The sequence below is a fragment of the Falco punctatus genome, assembly GCF_963210335.1.
Source record: "Falco punctatus genome assembly, contig: scaffold_30, whole genome shotgun sequence".
NCBI classification, from domain to species: Eukaryota; Metazoa; Chordata; class Aves; order Falconiformes; family Falconidae; genus Falco; species Falco punctatus.
Window position 1 is genome coordinate 2,077,217 of NW_027660235.1, and position 13,517 is coordinate 2,090,733.

The 13,517-nt window shown below is 44.7% G+C and overlaps 1 protein-coding gene across 1 annotated transcript in view; it reads right to left on the reverse strand.

Annotated features, from left to right (window-relative positions):
* Positions 1 to 13,517, reverse strand: part of LOC308057486 (uncharacterized protein) — a gene marked incomplete at its 5' end in the record, with an annotated part of 607,752 nt that overhangs the window by 514,389 nt on the left and 79,846 nt on the right. The gene's annotated exons all lie outside the window — the stretch shown is intronic.

A 13,517-nucleotide genomic window follows, 5' to 3' on the forward strand; every position in this document is an offset into this window, starting at 1 on the left:
GGAGACTCGCCGATGGCGCTCCTCCCACAAAACCGATCTAAAGGACGGTGTTTGGCCTGCGGAAAGAGAGGGTACTTCGCGAAGGAATGCAGGCTTAAAAAGCAGGGAAACGGGAAAGGGAGGGGGCCCCCGGGCCGCACACAGCCCTCTCCCACTTGGGATTTCAGTCGGCCCTATTACGCCAACCCCAGACAGGGGGAGTCGCTCCCGAACCTGTTGTCCCCGAGGGAAGCAACCAACTTTATGGCCCAGACAACAATCCCACAAACCTGGCCTCCATCCCAGGGACAGCAGGGACCACCGCTTGGGGGCGAGACCCCTGGGTGGCCCTGGCAGTAAGGTGTGATAACCCGCCAGTGGTGTGGGGGATCTGTTCCCTCCATAATACCTCGAATGACACAACCATTAGCATCTCCTTTTTAATTGACACCGGAGCAGATGTTACAGTTATCCCTGAAACGAACTGGCCCCCACGTTGGAAATCGAAAGACGCCCCCATGGTAGGTGGAGTCGGGGGACTAACCCGAGCTCGGAAGAGTGCTCAACTGGTAGCAATCACGCTTCACACAGAAAAAGGACCGGAGAAGACCATTAACCTCTTCCTATATGTCATGTCAGGAATCCCACCCCTGTTGGGGAGGGACGCCCTAGCCTTATTAAAAGCCAGGGTGACAAATTTACAGTAAGGGCCACTGCCATACACCCACTCCCACCCATCAGACTGACATGGAAATCATCCGACCCAGTCTGGGTCGAGCAGTGGCCCTTGTCAAACCCTTGAATGGATGCCCTTCTTGAGTTAGCTGACCTGTGAACTACGAGGTCTTATAGAGCCTTCCACTAGCCCATGGAACACCCCCGTTTTTGTAATACCCAAACGAACTGGCGAGGGATTTCGTCTCCTCCATGACCTGCGTGAAGTAAACAAAAAAATCCAGCCAATGGGTCCTGTTCAAACATTGTTGCCCATGAACTCTATGATACCGGAAGGACAACCTTGTGCTGTCCTTGATATTAAAGACTGCTTTTTCTCGATACCTCTGCATGAGGAGGACAAGGAGCGGTTTGCTTTTTCCGTTGTATTCTGAACAGTCAAAGCCCCAACTTGCGCTTCCAGTGGAAAGTGCTGCCCCAAGGAATGATCAACTCACCCACTATCTGCCAAATCACAGTTGATCGGGCACTGGCACTGGTTTGGTGCAGCGACGCGGCTTTGACTATCATTCAATATATGGATGATATTTTGATTGCTGCACTGTCACAAAATCAGGTAGACCAGCTAGTGACAACGGTCTCAGAAATCCTAAAGACAAACGGGTTCGAAATTGCAAGTGCAAAAATTAAAAGAGGACCCTGTGTAAGTTTTTTTGGGAATGGGGATCACACGTTCTTATATAACAACCCCCCCCAAATGAAAATCCGTCGGATCATTAAGACACTCCATGATATGCAACAGTTAGTGGGGTCTTTACAATGGCTCCGCAATGTTGTCCTGATCCCTCCCAAAATCATGGCCCTCCTGTACGATCTTTTTAAAGGGAAACACCCATGGGAACAAAAAACTCTGACGACAGAAGCAATAAGCTCTCTCGACTTTATCGAAAAACGGGTGTCATCAAACACGCTCGCCAGGTGGAACCCGACTATACCACTTGATCTGTATGTGCACTTCACGGAAGGGGGGGGAGTAGGAGCGCTGGCCCAAGGCCCCCCTGAAAAAGCTCAGCCAATACAATGGATAGTCCTGGGAAAAACGTCACGTGCCTTCTCTCCAGGAGTCGAGTGCCTCGGTAACCTCATCACGAAAGGCAGAAAACTCGCCCTAAGACATCTGGGAACCAAACCTGCCAGAATATACCTGCCCTTTCGCAAACAGCTCCCAAAACAATCAGTGGCAATGTCAGAATATCTAGCTATAGCCCTCGTCGGATTTGGGGGGGAAGTCCGGTATGCCACAAAGCCCCCCTGGACTCAAATGCTAGCTATTGTCGACGTCGACCTCCCACAGAAGATCATGGACCGGCCCCAACAGGGACCAGCGGTCTTCACAGACGCATCCTCAGCGACCTCAACCGCGGCAGCAGTATGGCAATCGGGAGGAGAATGGCACTGTGTCAAAATGACCGATCGTGCAATCTCCGTCCAACAGCTGGAAGCGACAGCTGTAGTGCTGGCGTGTGGACTGTACCTGACATACATCTCAACATAGTAACTGATTCAATGGTCGTGGCCAAGCTTTGCTTAGCCATGTCAGGGCCCGGCGTGTCAACATCCGCAATAGCTCTGATGCTAGAAGAAGTGCTTTTTTCACAAAAGGGCACTATATCAGTCATCCAAATCAACAGCCATAACCCAATCAAAGGGTTCTTCCAAATCAGCAACAACAAAGCAGATGCCGCTGTAAAAGGGTGGTGGACATTTAGAGATGCCCGCCAATTACATGAGTCCTTCCACATCGGAGCTAAAGCGCTAGCAAAGAGATGTGGGATTTTGGCCACTGACGCGAAACATATAGTAGCTACATGTCCCCACTGTCAAAAAGCACCATTGTGGTCTAGTGGAATCAACCCCAGAGGTCTTAAAGCCTCTGAGGTGTGGCAGACGGATTTTACGCTCTGTCAATTACTAAAACCTACAGCATGGCTAGCAGTAACTGTAGACACATATAGCGGGGTGATTGTAGCTACACAACACCTTAAGACCGACGCTAAAGCAACCATCCAACATTGGTTGACAACCATGGCATGGGTTGGTGTCCCTAATCAGATCAAAACAGACAATGGTCCGAATTTTGTGTCTAAAGCAGTCCAGGCATTCGCTCTGAAATGGGGTATTACTCTAATACACGGCATCCCATATAACAGCACAGGACAAGCCATAGTCGAACAGGCAAATCAAACTCTGAAATCTAAATTAGAGGTATTAGCAAAACCAGAAGGTTTTACCAACGCCATTCCCTCAGGGGACCAGGCACGCTTACTACGGACTGCCCTATTAGCACTAAACCAGTTCCCCAGGGGAGACGAGGTGAATAGCCCTGCCCAGAAGCACTGGGCCACTCGAGTGCTAGAAGAAAGCCCATCGGTCATGATCAGAAATGAGCTAGGAGAATGGGAACAAGGGTGGAAATTAGTTCTGACAGGGCGAGGGTATGCTGCGGTCAGAAAAGACAACAGAATTAAGTGGTGTCCACTTAAGTCTATCAAAGCCGACCTTCAGAATAAAACTAATGAAAACTGTGAGTTTTTGCATGCAGGACCAGATCATCGGACACCCCCGTATCCTGTACATCCCACCGATGAGAGAAAATGACAAGTCGACAACCGTCCTGACTAAACTTGGGAATCCTGCACCACCCAGATTCGGATAACGACCAAATAGCCTCCAAAAAGGGGGAATGCGATGCCTTTGTATGAACTTGATTCTAGGACCTGTCATTGCAGGAAAGACAGAATCAGATTATAATCACCATCAGCCATTCAAGTGGGTCCTACGGGACCCCATAAGCAGTCGAGTGATAAAGGAGAATATAACAGCGGGTACCCCGACTTTTACGTTTACAGTCAATGATTTATTTCCCGGACTGGGAAAATACAGATCTAAAGTGCCATGGGGGACGTATTGGTGCCCCAGTTCAAACTCAGGAAAAAGCTCTTGTAACTATCCAGGATATTATTTTTGTGGATATTGGGGATGTGAGACCATTGTAACGAGTGATAGATGGAAACCAGAAAGAGAGGACGAATTTCTGTGCGTAATGTGGGGGCCAGTTAGGTGTGACCCTCCAAAATTTGGGCCTAGTGGCTATTATCTTCAATCGTCAATCAAAAAAAGTACCTGTACACATTTAAATGTGAGAATTCAAAACCCAGCTGACATGGGCTGGGCAGTGGGGAGAATGTGGTCAGTATTTATACACTCCGACAGTACAGACCCGGGGGTAGTGATACAGATTATCAGGATTGTGCTACAAGCACCCCAAGCAATTGGCCCTAACCCGGTTCTTAACCCACAGACACCTATATATAAGACTGAAAACAATATTAAAGATGCGACCCCCGACAACACGGAAGCTCCGAATACCTTAGAATTTGACCTGCCTCCTCTATGGAGGCTGATGAATGTAACGTATCAGATACTGAACTCTACTAATCCCGCCATGACAACAAACTGTTGGCTTTGTTATGACATAAGGCCCCCTCTTTATGAGGCAGTAGGTATACCCTATGAACCGGAACTCGTTAGCGGGCCCAACCCCATACATTGTGTGTGGAGCTCCGAGAAAAACCCAGGAGTCACGATGCAACATGTATCAGGGTGGGGTAGATGTGTCGGCGAAATACCCCTTGAAAAAAGGCCTCTGTGTTTGAACGAGTCCACATCAGAAGAGCTATCGAAAGCTGATTGGCTAGTTCCTGTCAAAAACACCAAATGGATATGTTCAAAATCCGGAATTACCCCACGTGTATCTCTTAAACTGCTCAAAGGAAACCATGAATTTTGTATACAGGTAAGGATTATTCTGAGAATCGTATACCATCCTGAGGAATACGTATATACTCATCAAACCCTTCCAGCTTCGCATCATATCCAAAAGCAAGAACCCGTCACCGCTCTGACTATAGCTACCTTGCTAGCCATAGGGGCCGCAGGGGCAGGAACAGGTATAGCCTCGTTAGTCGAACAGAACCAGAAGTTCCAGTCCCTCAGAATTGCAGTGGATGAGGATCTGGCTCGCATTGAACAATCGATCAGCGCTTTGGAAAAGTCACTGAGGTCGTTGTCCAAAGTAGTTTTACAAAATCGTAGAGGATTGGATCTCATGTTTTTACAACAAGGCGGGTTATGTGCGGCATCAGGAGAAGAATGTTGTGTGTACGCAGATCACACTGGGGTTGTCAGAGATACAATGGCCAAACTTAGAGAAAGGCTAGAAAAAAGAAAGAGAGACAGGGAAACCCAACAAGGGTGGCTTGAATCGTGGTTTGCCCGTTCACCGTGGTCAAGCACCCTGATATCTACCTTGGCAGGGCCGATTGCAGTGATCATCATGGCGCTGATCTTCGGACCCTGTATACTGAATAAGCTCGTGCCATTTATCAAGAGCCACCTAGAGAAAGTCGACGTTATGCTGGTAGAATGCCATCAACTGCTTTAACTTTTAAGTCCCACTTGGTATTACCCTTAGCTACCTCTAGCTTACCCTAATTCATACCTTGGTATTATCAATTACCCCTTACCTTCCACCTGACCACTGTGCCTTATGTTTTTTAGTCAAGTTGATACAATATTCTTTTAATATTTTTAAAAACCATAGAATATAAATTAAATTAAGATTTTGATTGTTATATTTTAGCTGATTCAATTATCCATAGGGAGGGGGGAAATGTAGGTAGTTAGGGCTTGGCGGTCGGAAGATGTCGCGCTGTACGGAAATATAGAGCCCCTCTCTGGATAGCCAATAGCGTTTAGCTTATGACATAAGCAGACGGAAGGGACGTTGTAAACCCAAGCTCTATAATGCCGCGCCACTTATCAATAAACACCATTTTGCCATCCACCACATTGGTGTCTGCGAGCTGATGGACCGAGCGGCCTGGGGTTGGCCGCCGTGCCGTTCCTGAACCAGGTCACCGCGCGCCTGCGAAGGCAACAGGGGAATTGAGAGGATGTTAGAAGCCTTGAAAGGGCAAGTTCTAAATGTACCATGACTGCGAAAAAAAAAAAAGCAGAGTGAAGAAGCATGAGTTATGCCTGAAGAAGTATCTTCAAGTACCCTCAAAGACCTTTCCCAGGCCTGACAAAAGCCCAGGGGATTACTGGCAAATAGACTTTTTCCAAGTTACTGCAGAAATTGGGTATCAGTATCTTTTAGTCATGACAGATGCTTTTTCAGGCTGGCTGGAAGCTTTCCCTTGCCGCACCAATAAGAAGTGTCATTAGTGTAAGTTCAGAGATAATACTGTGAGAAACTATGGACTAGAGTATTGTTTATTAAGATTTATGTTAAGCTCAATGTAAAGTTTAGGCAACAAAAGATATGAAAACGCTTATGCAAACAGCTACCAGACACCGCTTGTGTAAGATAAGATAACCGCAATACACAAACTAAACCAGACACCAGGGCAAACAACCCCATATAAGGACATATGAGTGAGGGGTCAACTATGGGACAAAGGAAGAAGACCACCAGGAGGCAGAAAACGACCCCCTAACAACAACTGAAGCATGACTCCACTACCTCATGAACACGGAAGTAAAGATGTATAAAAAGGGACTGTTTGAACTGCTCAGGACGGCAGTTGGCGGAGCGCAGACTCCCCTGTCGTCCAGCGCTGTTTTGCTCATATTCTACTTGCTATAATTAAGAAAATTTTAATTGGATTATGATCCATTGCGGTCTCAATTTATAACAATTTCTGGTGCTGTGACTCGGATAAGGAACAGTGGGCTTTGGTCCTCCGGGGAGGCGCCCCGCGACATTTCGCGGCCCCGCGACCAACAGCTTACTCCAACCTTACCGACAAACCTAAATTCTAGAATAATGAGCAAAGGAGAAACCGGTAAAATCCCATAAAAATTCTGTGCACGGGAGTCCGGACGAAGACGCAGGACGCGTAAGTATATTGCGAATTTGTTCGCAGGGTTTGCCGTTCAGGCGGGATTGGGTTTCCTGGAATATAACGAGTGAGAGGTTCGATATACTGAACCAAGCGAGTGTGGACTCTTAAGTACTGCGTTTCCCATCTCCCGCGAGGGACTGGGCCAGGAACAAGGGGAGCGAGTGAGTGTATGTTTGTGGATATTCCAGAAGATGGGAGCAAAGGGCAGCAAGCCTTCGAATCCCATGGGAAGGGTACCCACTGTACCTAAGAATACCCCTCTGGCATATATCTTAGACAATTGGAGATATTTCCCTGGAACCCTAGGGAAAGATAAGCAGAAAATGATAGAATATTGTACTAAGATATGGGGAGGGAAGAAGATTTCTAAAAATGTCTTTTGGCCAGTCTATGGGTCAGAAGAAGATTGGGTAAGACAGCAATTAAACCTCTGGGTTAATAATAATAATAATAATAATAAAAAAAAAACTTAACCCGGAGGAGAGTCAATATGCGGAAGTGTGGCTAGAAAGACCGGGAGCTAGATTTTACCCGCTGAATGAAATAAAAACTAAACAAAAGAAAAAGTAGGAAGAGTTAGACGAAACCCTTCTAACCCCCCCTCCTTACGCTCCTCCTCCTGCTCCCGCAGCCTCTCCAGAGGTCCCCAGAGCGCCCACTCCCCCACCAGAGTCGGAACAAGGGTCTCCCCCTCTTCCTAGACGCGTAACTAGAAGTCAAAAAGGGGCAGCTCTAATATACCCCCTAAGAGAAATGCCCATGGGGGGACCTCAACCTGTGATCGGATATATTTCTGTGCCTCTAAATTCGGCTGGCCTACGAGATTTTAAAAGGACCGAGATGGGAAACTTAATTGAGGACCCACTCGGAGTGGCAGAAAGATTAAATCAATTTCTGGGACCAAACCTTTATACTTGGGATGAGATGCAATCTATCCTTTGTCAATTATTTACTACCGAGGAAACCCAGGGACCCCAAGCAGATATTAAATGGCCACTCCAAAGACCTAATTGGGATAATCAGGATCCGGTGCATAGAACTCATATGCAGGACCTGAGAACTATAGTAATTCAGGGGATTAGAGAAGCAGTACCCCGTGGCCAGAATATTAATAAAGCATTTAATGAAATGCAAAAGAAAGATGAGAGCCCCACTGAGTGGCTGGAACGACTGAGGAAAGCCCTTCAGCTGTACTCTGGGGTAAATCCAGACAACCCTTTAGGGCAAGCGCTCCTCAAAACTCAGTTTGTGGCAAAATCATGGGAAAAACTTTAGCGGAACACTTCAGCAGGAGAGGACAGATAAGGGTAAAAGAAATAATTAAGCAAGAAAAGCAGATGGCCAGCAAGGGCATAAATTACCTCAGACTGATAAGAACACTGCAAATGAGCACAAGGTGAAAAGTACACCATGAGGAAGACCTACAGCCTTCCTCCCATAGACCACTGCCCACATTCTAAAGACCCCGGCCCACAATTTTTGGAAGAATCTGCGCAAGTGTGAAAGACTGATAAGCTAATTAGCATACGAAGTGAGGGTAGGCGGGTTCAGGTAATGAATATGTATAGGCGTTAATGGAATATTCATTGTTTCATTATATAAATATAAGATAATCTGCCCCTCTGGGTGTGTACGATTGGTGGAAAGATCCCCCGTACGCCCGGCGCCGACAATAAAGAATACTTAATCACTAAGAAATTCTGAAGACGTTCTTTGAAACAATTTGGCACCCCAGATGGGACGGCTCTCTGCCTGACCGTAGGACCCGCTGGGAAGTGGACTCCCTTGGGTACCCCCGGGATTTTCCCGGAGGGACTCCCCAACTCATCGGATCACTGCGGAGGCAGACAAGAATCCCATCTCCTGTAAGTGATAGTATTCTTTATTGCTGTATTCTGGTATTACCAGTAATCTGGGGTTACCCGTAAGACGGGAAAATTGATTTCCGCAGGGTAACATCTGGGTATGCTTGGGAACTAGTTTCTCAAGTATACGTCTGGTCTGGAAAACTCAGGTATACTTCTGTGGCTGACACCCTAAGTATACTTCTGGTTCTGTTTGGGTTTTATCGGCATTTAATTGCCATCTAGAATCTGGCAAGTTTGCTTATAAAGCTTATTTGCTGCAGTGTTGCTTATTTTGGTTACCGGATTTATGGAATGTGGAATTTGACTTTAATAATTGTTACTGTGATTTTGGCTATATTTTTGATAATAATAGTGAGCTCTTGGTGTTGCTGTAGAAAGATACCTGTGTGTTGCATTTTGTAAGTAGTAATTCTGTAAGTGATAAGTGTGTTCTGTGAGTGTAAGCTGGGAAAAATGGGAGGAAAGCAGAGTGGTGGGATTTTAAAGAAAAATCCGCTAGGGTGTGTTTTGAGTCACTGGAGGGATATTGGAGGGTCTGCTGGTGGAAATGTGAATAAGAAAACATTGATAAAGTACTGCAATCAATGGTGACCACTTTATAAGCTGGAAGGTGGGGAAAAGTTGCCTTGTAATGGAACTATAAATTATAATACTTTGCTGCAGTACGGAGAGAAGGAAAATGGGATGAAGTAATGTGTGCTGATATGTTTGTGTGACAGAAGGAGTGTGGGATTAACACCACCTGATCTTTGATTATGGCTCTAGAAAAGGATAGAAAAAAAACAAACAAACAAAAAACCAAAAACCTGAGACCTAAACTAAAAGGATGTTCTTGTTGAAATATTTGTGTAAAAAAATAGAGAGAGCTCAGGTTGTGGTTCTTTCTGTGCAGCAACCAGAATGAAACACGTTGTAAGATAAAAAACTTGTGCTAATGTATGTAAGATCTGAAGCCGGGGGGGGGTGGAGAGTCAAAAACCCTGTGAAAGTGTTAAAGTATTGGGGTGAGTTTGTACAAACCCCCGTACCCCCCCGAAGGTGCGGCTGAGTCACGCTGGACGCATGGCAGGGTGTTTGCTGTTTGCCTGCGAAGGCTGATATGTAATAACACAAACTTAAAGCAACAAGTAGCAGATTTGCATTCAGGGTAAGAAAGAGTTAAAATAGAAGTGCTGCTGCAGAGGCAGGCTTGTGTAACCTGCAGAGCAGGAACAGCATCTCCTGCCCTGAATCCTCCTGATGGTGGGGAGGAGAGGGTTGCTGTTGCTGACGATTGAGCAGAAGGACCTGACAATGTCACCCCGATTGCTGCAGCATTTGCAGCACAACAGGACCAGTAACGGCCCCTCTAGGCCAGGCAGCGGGTCTGAGGAGAGTAAAGGTGAATCTCTGATGAGGAAATTTAGATGTTTGAAGTTAGTTGTGAATAGGACTGGATAAAGGTTCGAGTTGATTTTTACTAAGGTAATCGTGATGTAGAAAAGTTGGTGAATACAAAACCAACTTATTTGGTGTTAAACTTCAGTGAAAAGAATTTGTTACAGTTGTGGGAGCTGCTGGCCACCAGGAAAATATCCTGAAACCTTTAAAGTAAATGTTGAGCTTATCTTTAATTCAACAGAAAAGTGGAAGAAAGGACCTCCCTGAAGTAAAAGAAATCTTTAACCAGGTATATCTGGAAGCAAATTCCAGGTAAGGGGAAAAATGCTTTCCCTGTTACAGTAGAAATGATAAACAGGAGGCCTGCCTAGTTCAGGTAAAGCAATATCCCTTGGTCAGCAAGGCTGTGGGGATATTGGCAGAAAAACTGAAATAAAATACACTCTGTAGTAGTTCTACTAATGTAAATCTGTGTCTTACCATGACTGTGACTTGTTATGGGATGTGCAGATGAAACTCTGCATTGACAACAAAGTACAAGGAATAAGGTTGGTCAAGTGCCTCCTACCACAATCAAGGGCAAGACTGGGTTGGTCTCTGTGTTTGCCACCAAGAAGGATCTTGAGCTCTGCTGCTGGCTGCAACCCAGTAGGCGTTGAGCGGTGGGGACATGTGCCATGCCAGACCTTGATGTGAGGAATGGCCCCCTCTGTTATAAGAGGGTCGTCCAGGAAGGAAGAACATAAGATGGCCCATTAAGGCACTGATTTGGAAATTGGAAACCGCCTGGCCGACCATGAAGCCATACAAGTAGCAGAGGAGGTAGGAAAGGAGGAATTATCCTTAATACCAGATGGTAAAATCCAAACTGTAAGTACAGATCAGGAGCCAAATTATTCTAAAGAAAACTTAAAGGTCATTCAGGACATGAATGATAAAATAAATAAGTGGACTTATTTGAGGGATGGTCGTATAGTGGTACCACCCAATTTAATATGGACCAAAGCCGTAATAGAACATAATAAGATGCATTGGGGAGCTGATAATTTATATAAAAGTCTAAATCAGAAATTGATAGGGCAGAACTTGTATACTGTAATAAAACAGGTGACTCAGCGATGTGAAATGTGTTTGAAAATTAGCCAGGGCAACAGTGGCAAGTTGATTTTTCCAGACTCCCAAGAATTGGGGGGGTACCAATATTTATTAAATGAATGGACACCCCAACGTATCATACAGTATTATAGACCTGCAACTTGGAATCCTAATGAACTTATTAACGGTGCTCGAGAACCTATCTACAATCTGAATCATATCATTCGTCTACAGGCTGTCTTGGAAATTATTACTAATCAAACAGCTAAAGCTTTTGACGTGAAATGCAACTTATCAACACAGGATGGTTCTCAATTACCTGCTAGCTGAAGAAGGAGGTGTTTGTGGTAAAGTAAATGCTTCCAATTGTTGTTTGAAAATTGATGACAATGGTGAGGTAGTTAAACAAATCACATCAGAGATAGGGAAGTTAGCCCATGTTCCCGTCCGAACTTGGAAAGACGAATATTGACTTGTTTTCCTGGCTTCTCGGGAGCCCCTGGGTAAAACGAATCCTATTTTATTTGTTATGTGGATTAGCCACCTTATTGTTTTTGCCATGTGCTGTTCCATGTTTTATAAGATTAATTCAACACATTATAATGGTTTCACCCGATGGCGTTAAACAAATGCGAGTAGCATGACAATTTATTAACATTTTAATAGCCAACAAGAATTTGGAAACAATTGACTCTTAACATTTCAGATAACAATGTAGGCTGAGTAAGAAAAAAAATAGAATAGCAGCAAAAACAACTGCCAGGAACGCATAGATGAGGATATGGTAACGCCTTTTATACTTTTCCACCTCCGCCATAAGTTCTTGACATGAGACAACAGAAAAACGCACCCTCTGCCTAAACAGCAACAGGAAGAAAAAAGTTTTGATCTTCTTTCTAATGAACCATATAGGTTAAACGTTTTGAGAACACTCACCTTACAGAATGTTCAGAGGGCGAAATGTCCACTCTAGACCCTTCTTCTCTGGCAGGTGACGTGGTGGTCTGGTGGTAAGAAAACCTTACATTGAAAACAGGGACCTGTCATTTGGCCATAGTGCCATAAATGTTACCATTAACAGACTTACCGGAGTGGTAAGCTCGGGAAATGGGTTTGGGACTTCATCTGGGTACGCAGTAGCCATTGTTTATCACGCGAACAGTCCGTGTATACCTTTGAACATGCGCATGTGCGATTTTAAAGCCCCACGAAATGTGTTGGAAAAATCTGGAAAGACCGCGCATGCAAAATCCCTATAGTCTAGCCATGATAGTGACGCATGTAAAAAAGGGAATGTGTTAAGAAAAAGTGTTATTTTTAGGTTTTGGTTTTGTATGTTATTATTATATGTATTACCCAACCCTTTGGAGTTATTTTGAAAACTGTGTGTTTGATGCAAAGTACAAACATGAACTAGAAATTGAATAGCAGAGTAACAGTCCAGCAAAGTCTGATGTAACATGAAAACAGACTTCTTCACTCGTGAATCCAGTATTTCTCTTCAGGAAGTGACGAAGATGAACGCCTGGGAATTATATAATTTATCAGAGTCAAAATTAATTCAAACTCAGATCAGTCCAGGGAAGTGGAATTTCTCCGTGCATCTATATTCCCTGATACCTATAGAACAGGGCTCCCCTGTTTTTACCCCAGATCTAGCAAAGCTTCAGGCTCAATGCAAGGCATTTTATATATGTCCAGCAAGTAACCCTGGCAGAAGTTATTGTAATTATCCAGGTCATTTTTACTGGTGGCTATTGGGGTTGTGAAACTGTTGCTATCTATCACACCTCTGAGGAGGTGTTACGCCACTTTGAAGGAGACCTGAATAGACAAAAACGAGAGCCAGTTACAGTGGTAACCCTAGCTACACTGCTGATAGCGGGCGGAGTTGGAGCAGGTACAGGCATAGCCTCCCTAGTAAAAGGTCAGAAATTACAAAGTTTGCAGATGGCTGTAGATGAGGATTTAGCAAAAATAGAACAATCTATCCAAAATTTAGCCACTTCAGTAAAGTCTTTATCAGAAGTAGTGCTGCAAAATAGAAGAGGATTAGATCTATTATTCTTAAAAGAAGGAGGGTTATGTGTAGCTCTCAATGAAGAATGTTGTTCTTTTGCTGACCATACAGGAGTAGTCCAGGACACCGTGTCTGAACTCCGAAAAAGGTTAGATCAACGTAAGAAGGATCGTGAGGCGGGCAAGACATGGTATGAAAACTGGTTTAATGTTTCACCTTGGCTAACCACTTTGTTGTCCGCTTTAGCAGGACCGCTTATCATGTTGATTCTGGGACTTATATTTGGGCCTTGTATATTACGCTATATTTTACATTTTATTAAAAAACGGTTTGACATAGCTAAATTGCTTATTCTAACTACGAGGTCTGGGGCAAAATATAAGAGTGTATCTATTAATGAGGATGAAGATTGTTGTGAATGCGTTATGCCACGTGAGAACTATGCCTATTGTAATTGTGAGGTATTACCTTGTGAGTGTTATGATAAATGTTGGGATTGTGGAAAAAGGTTTGCTTGCAGTGCCGAGAATG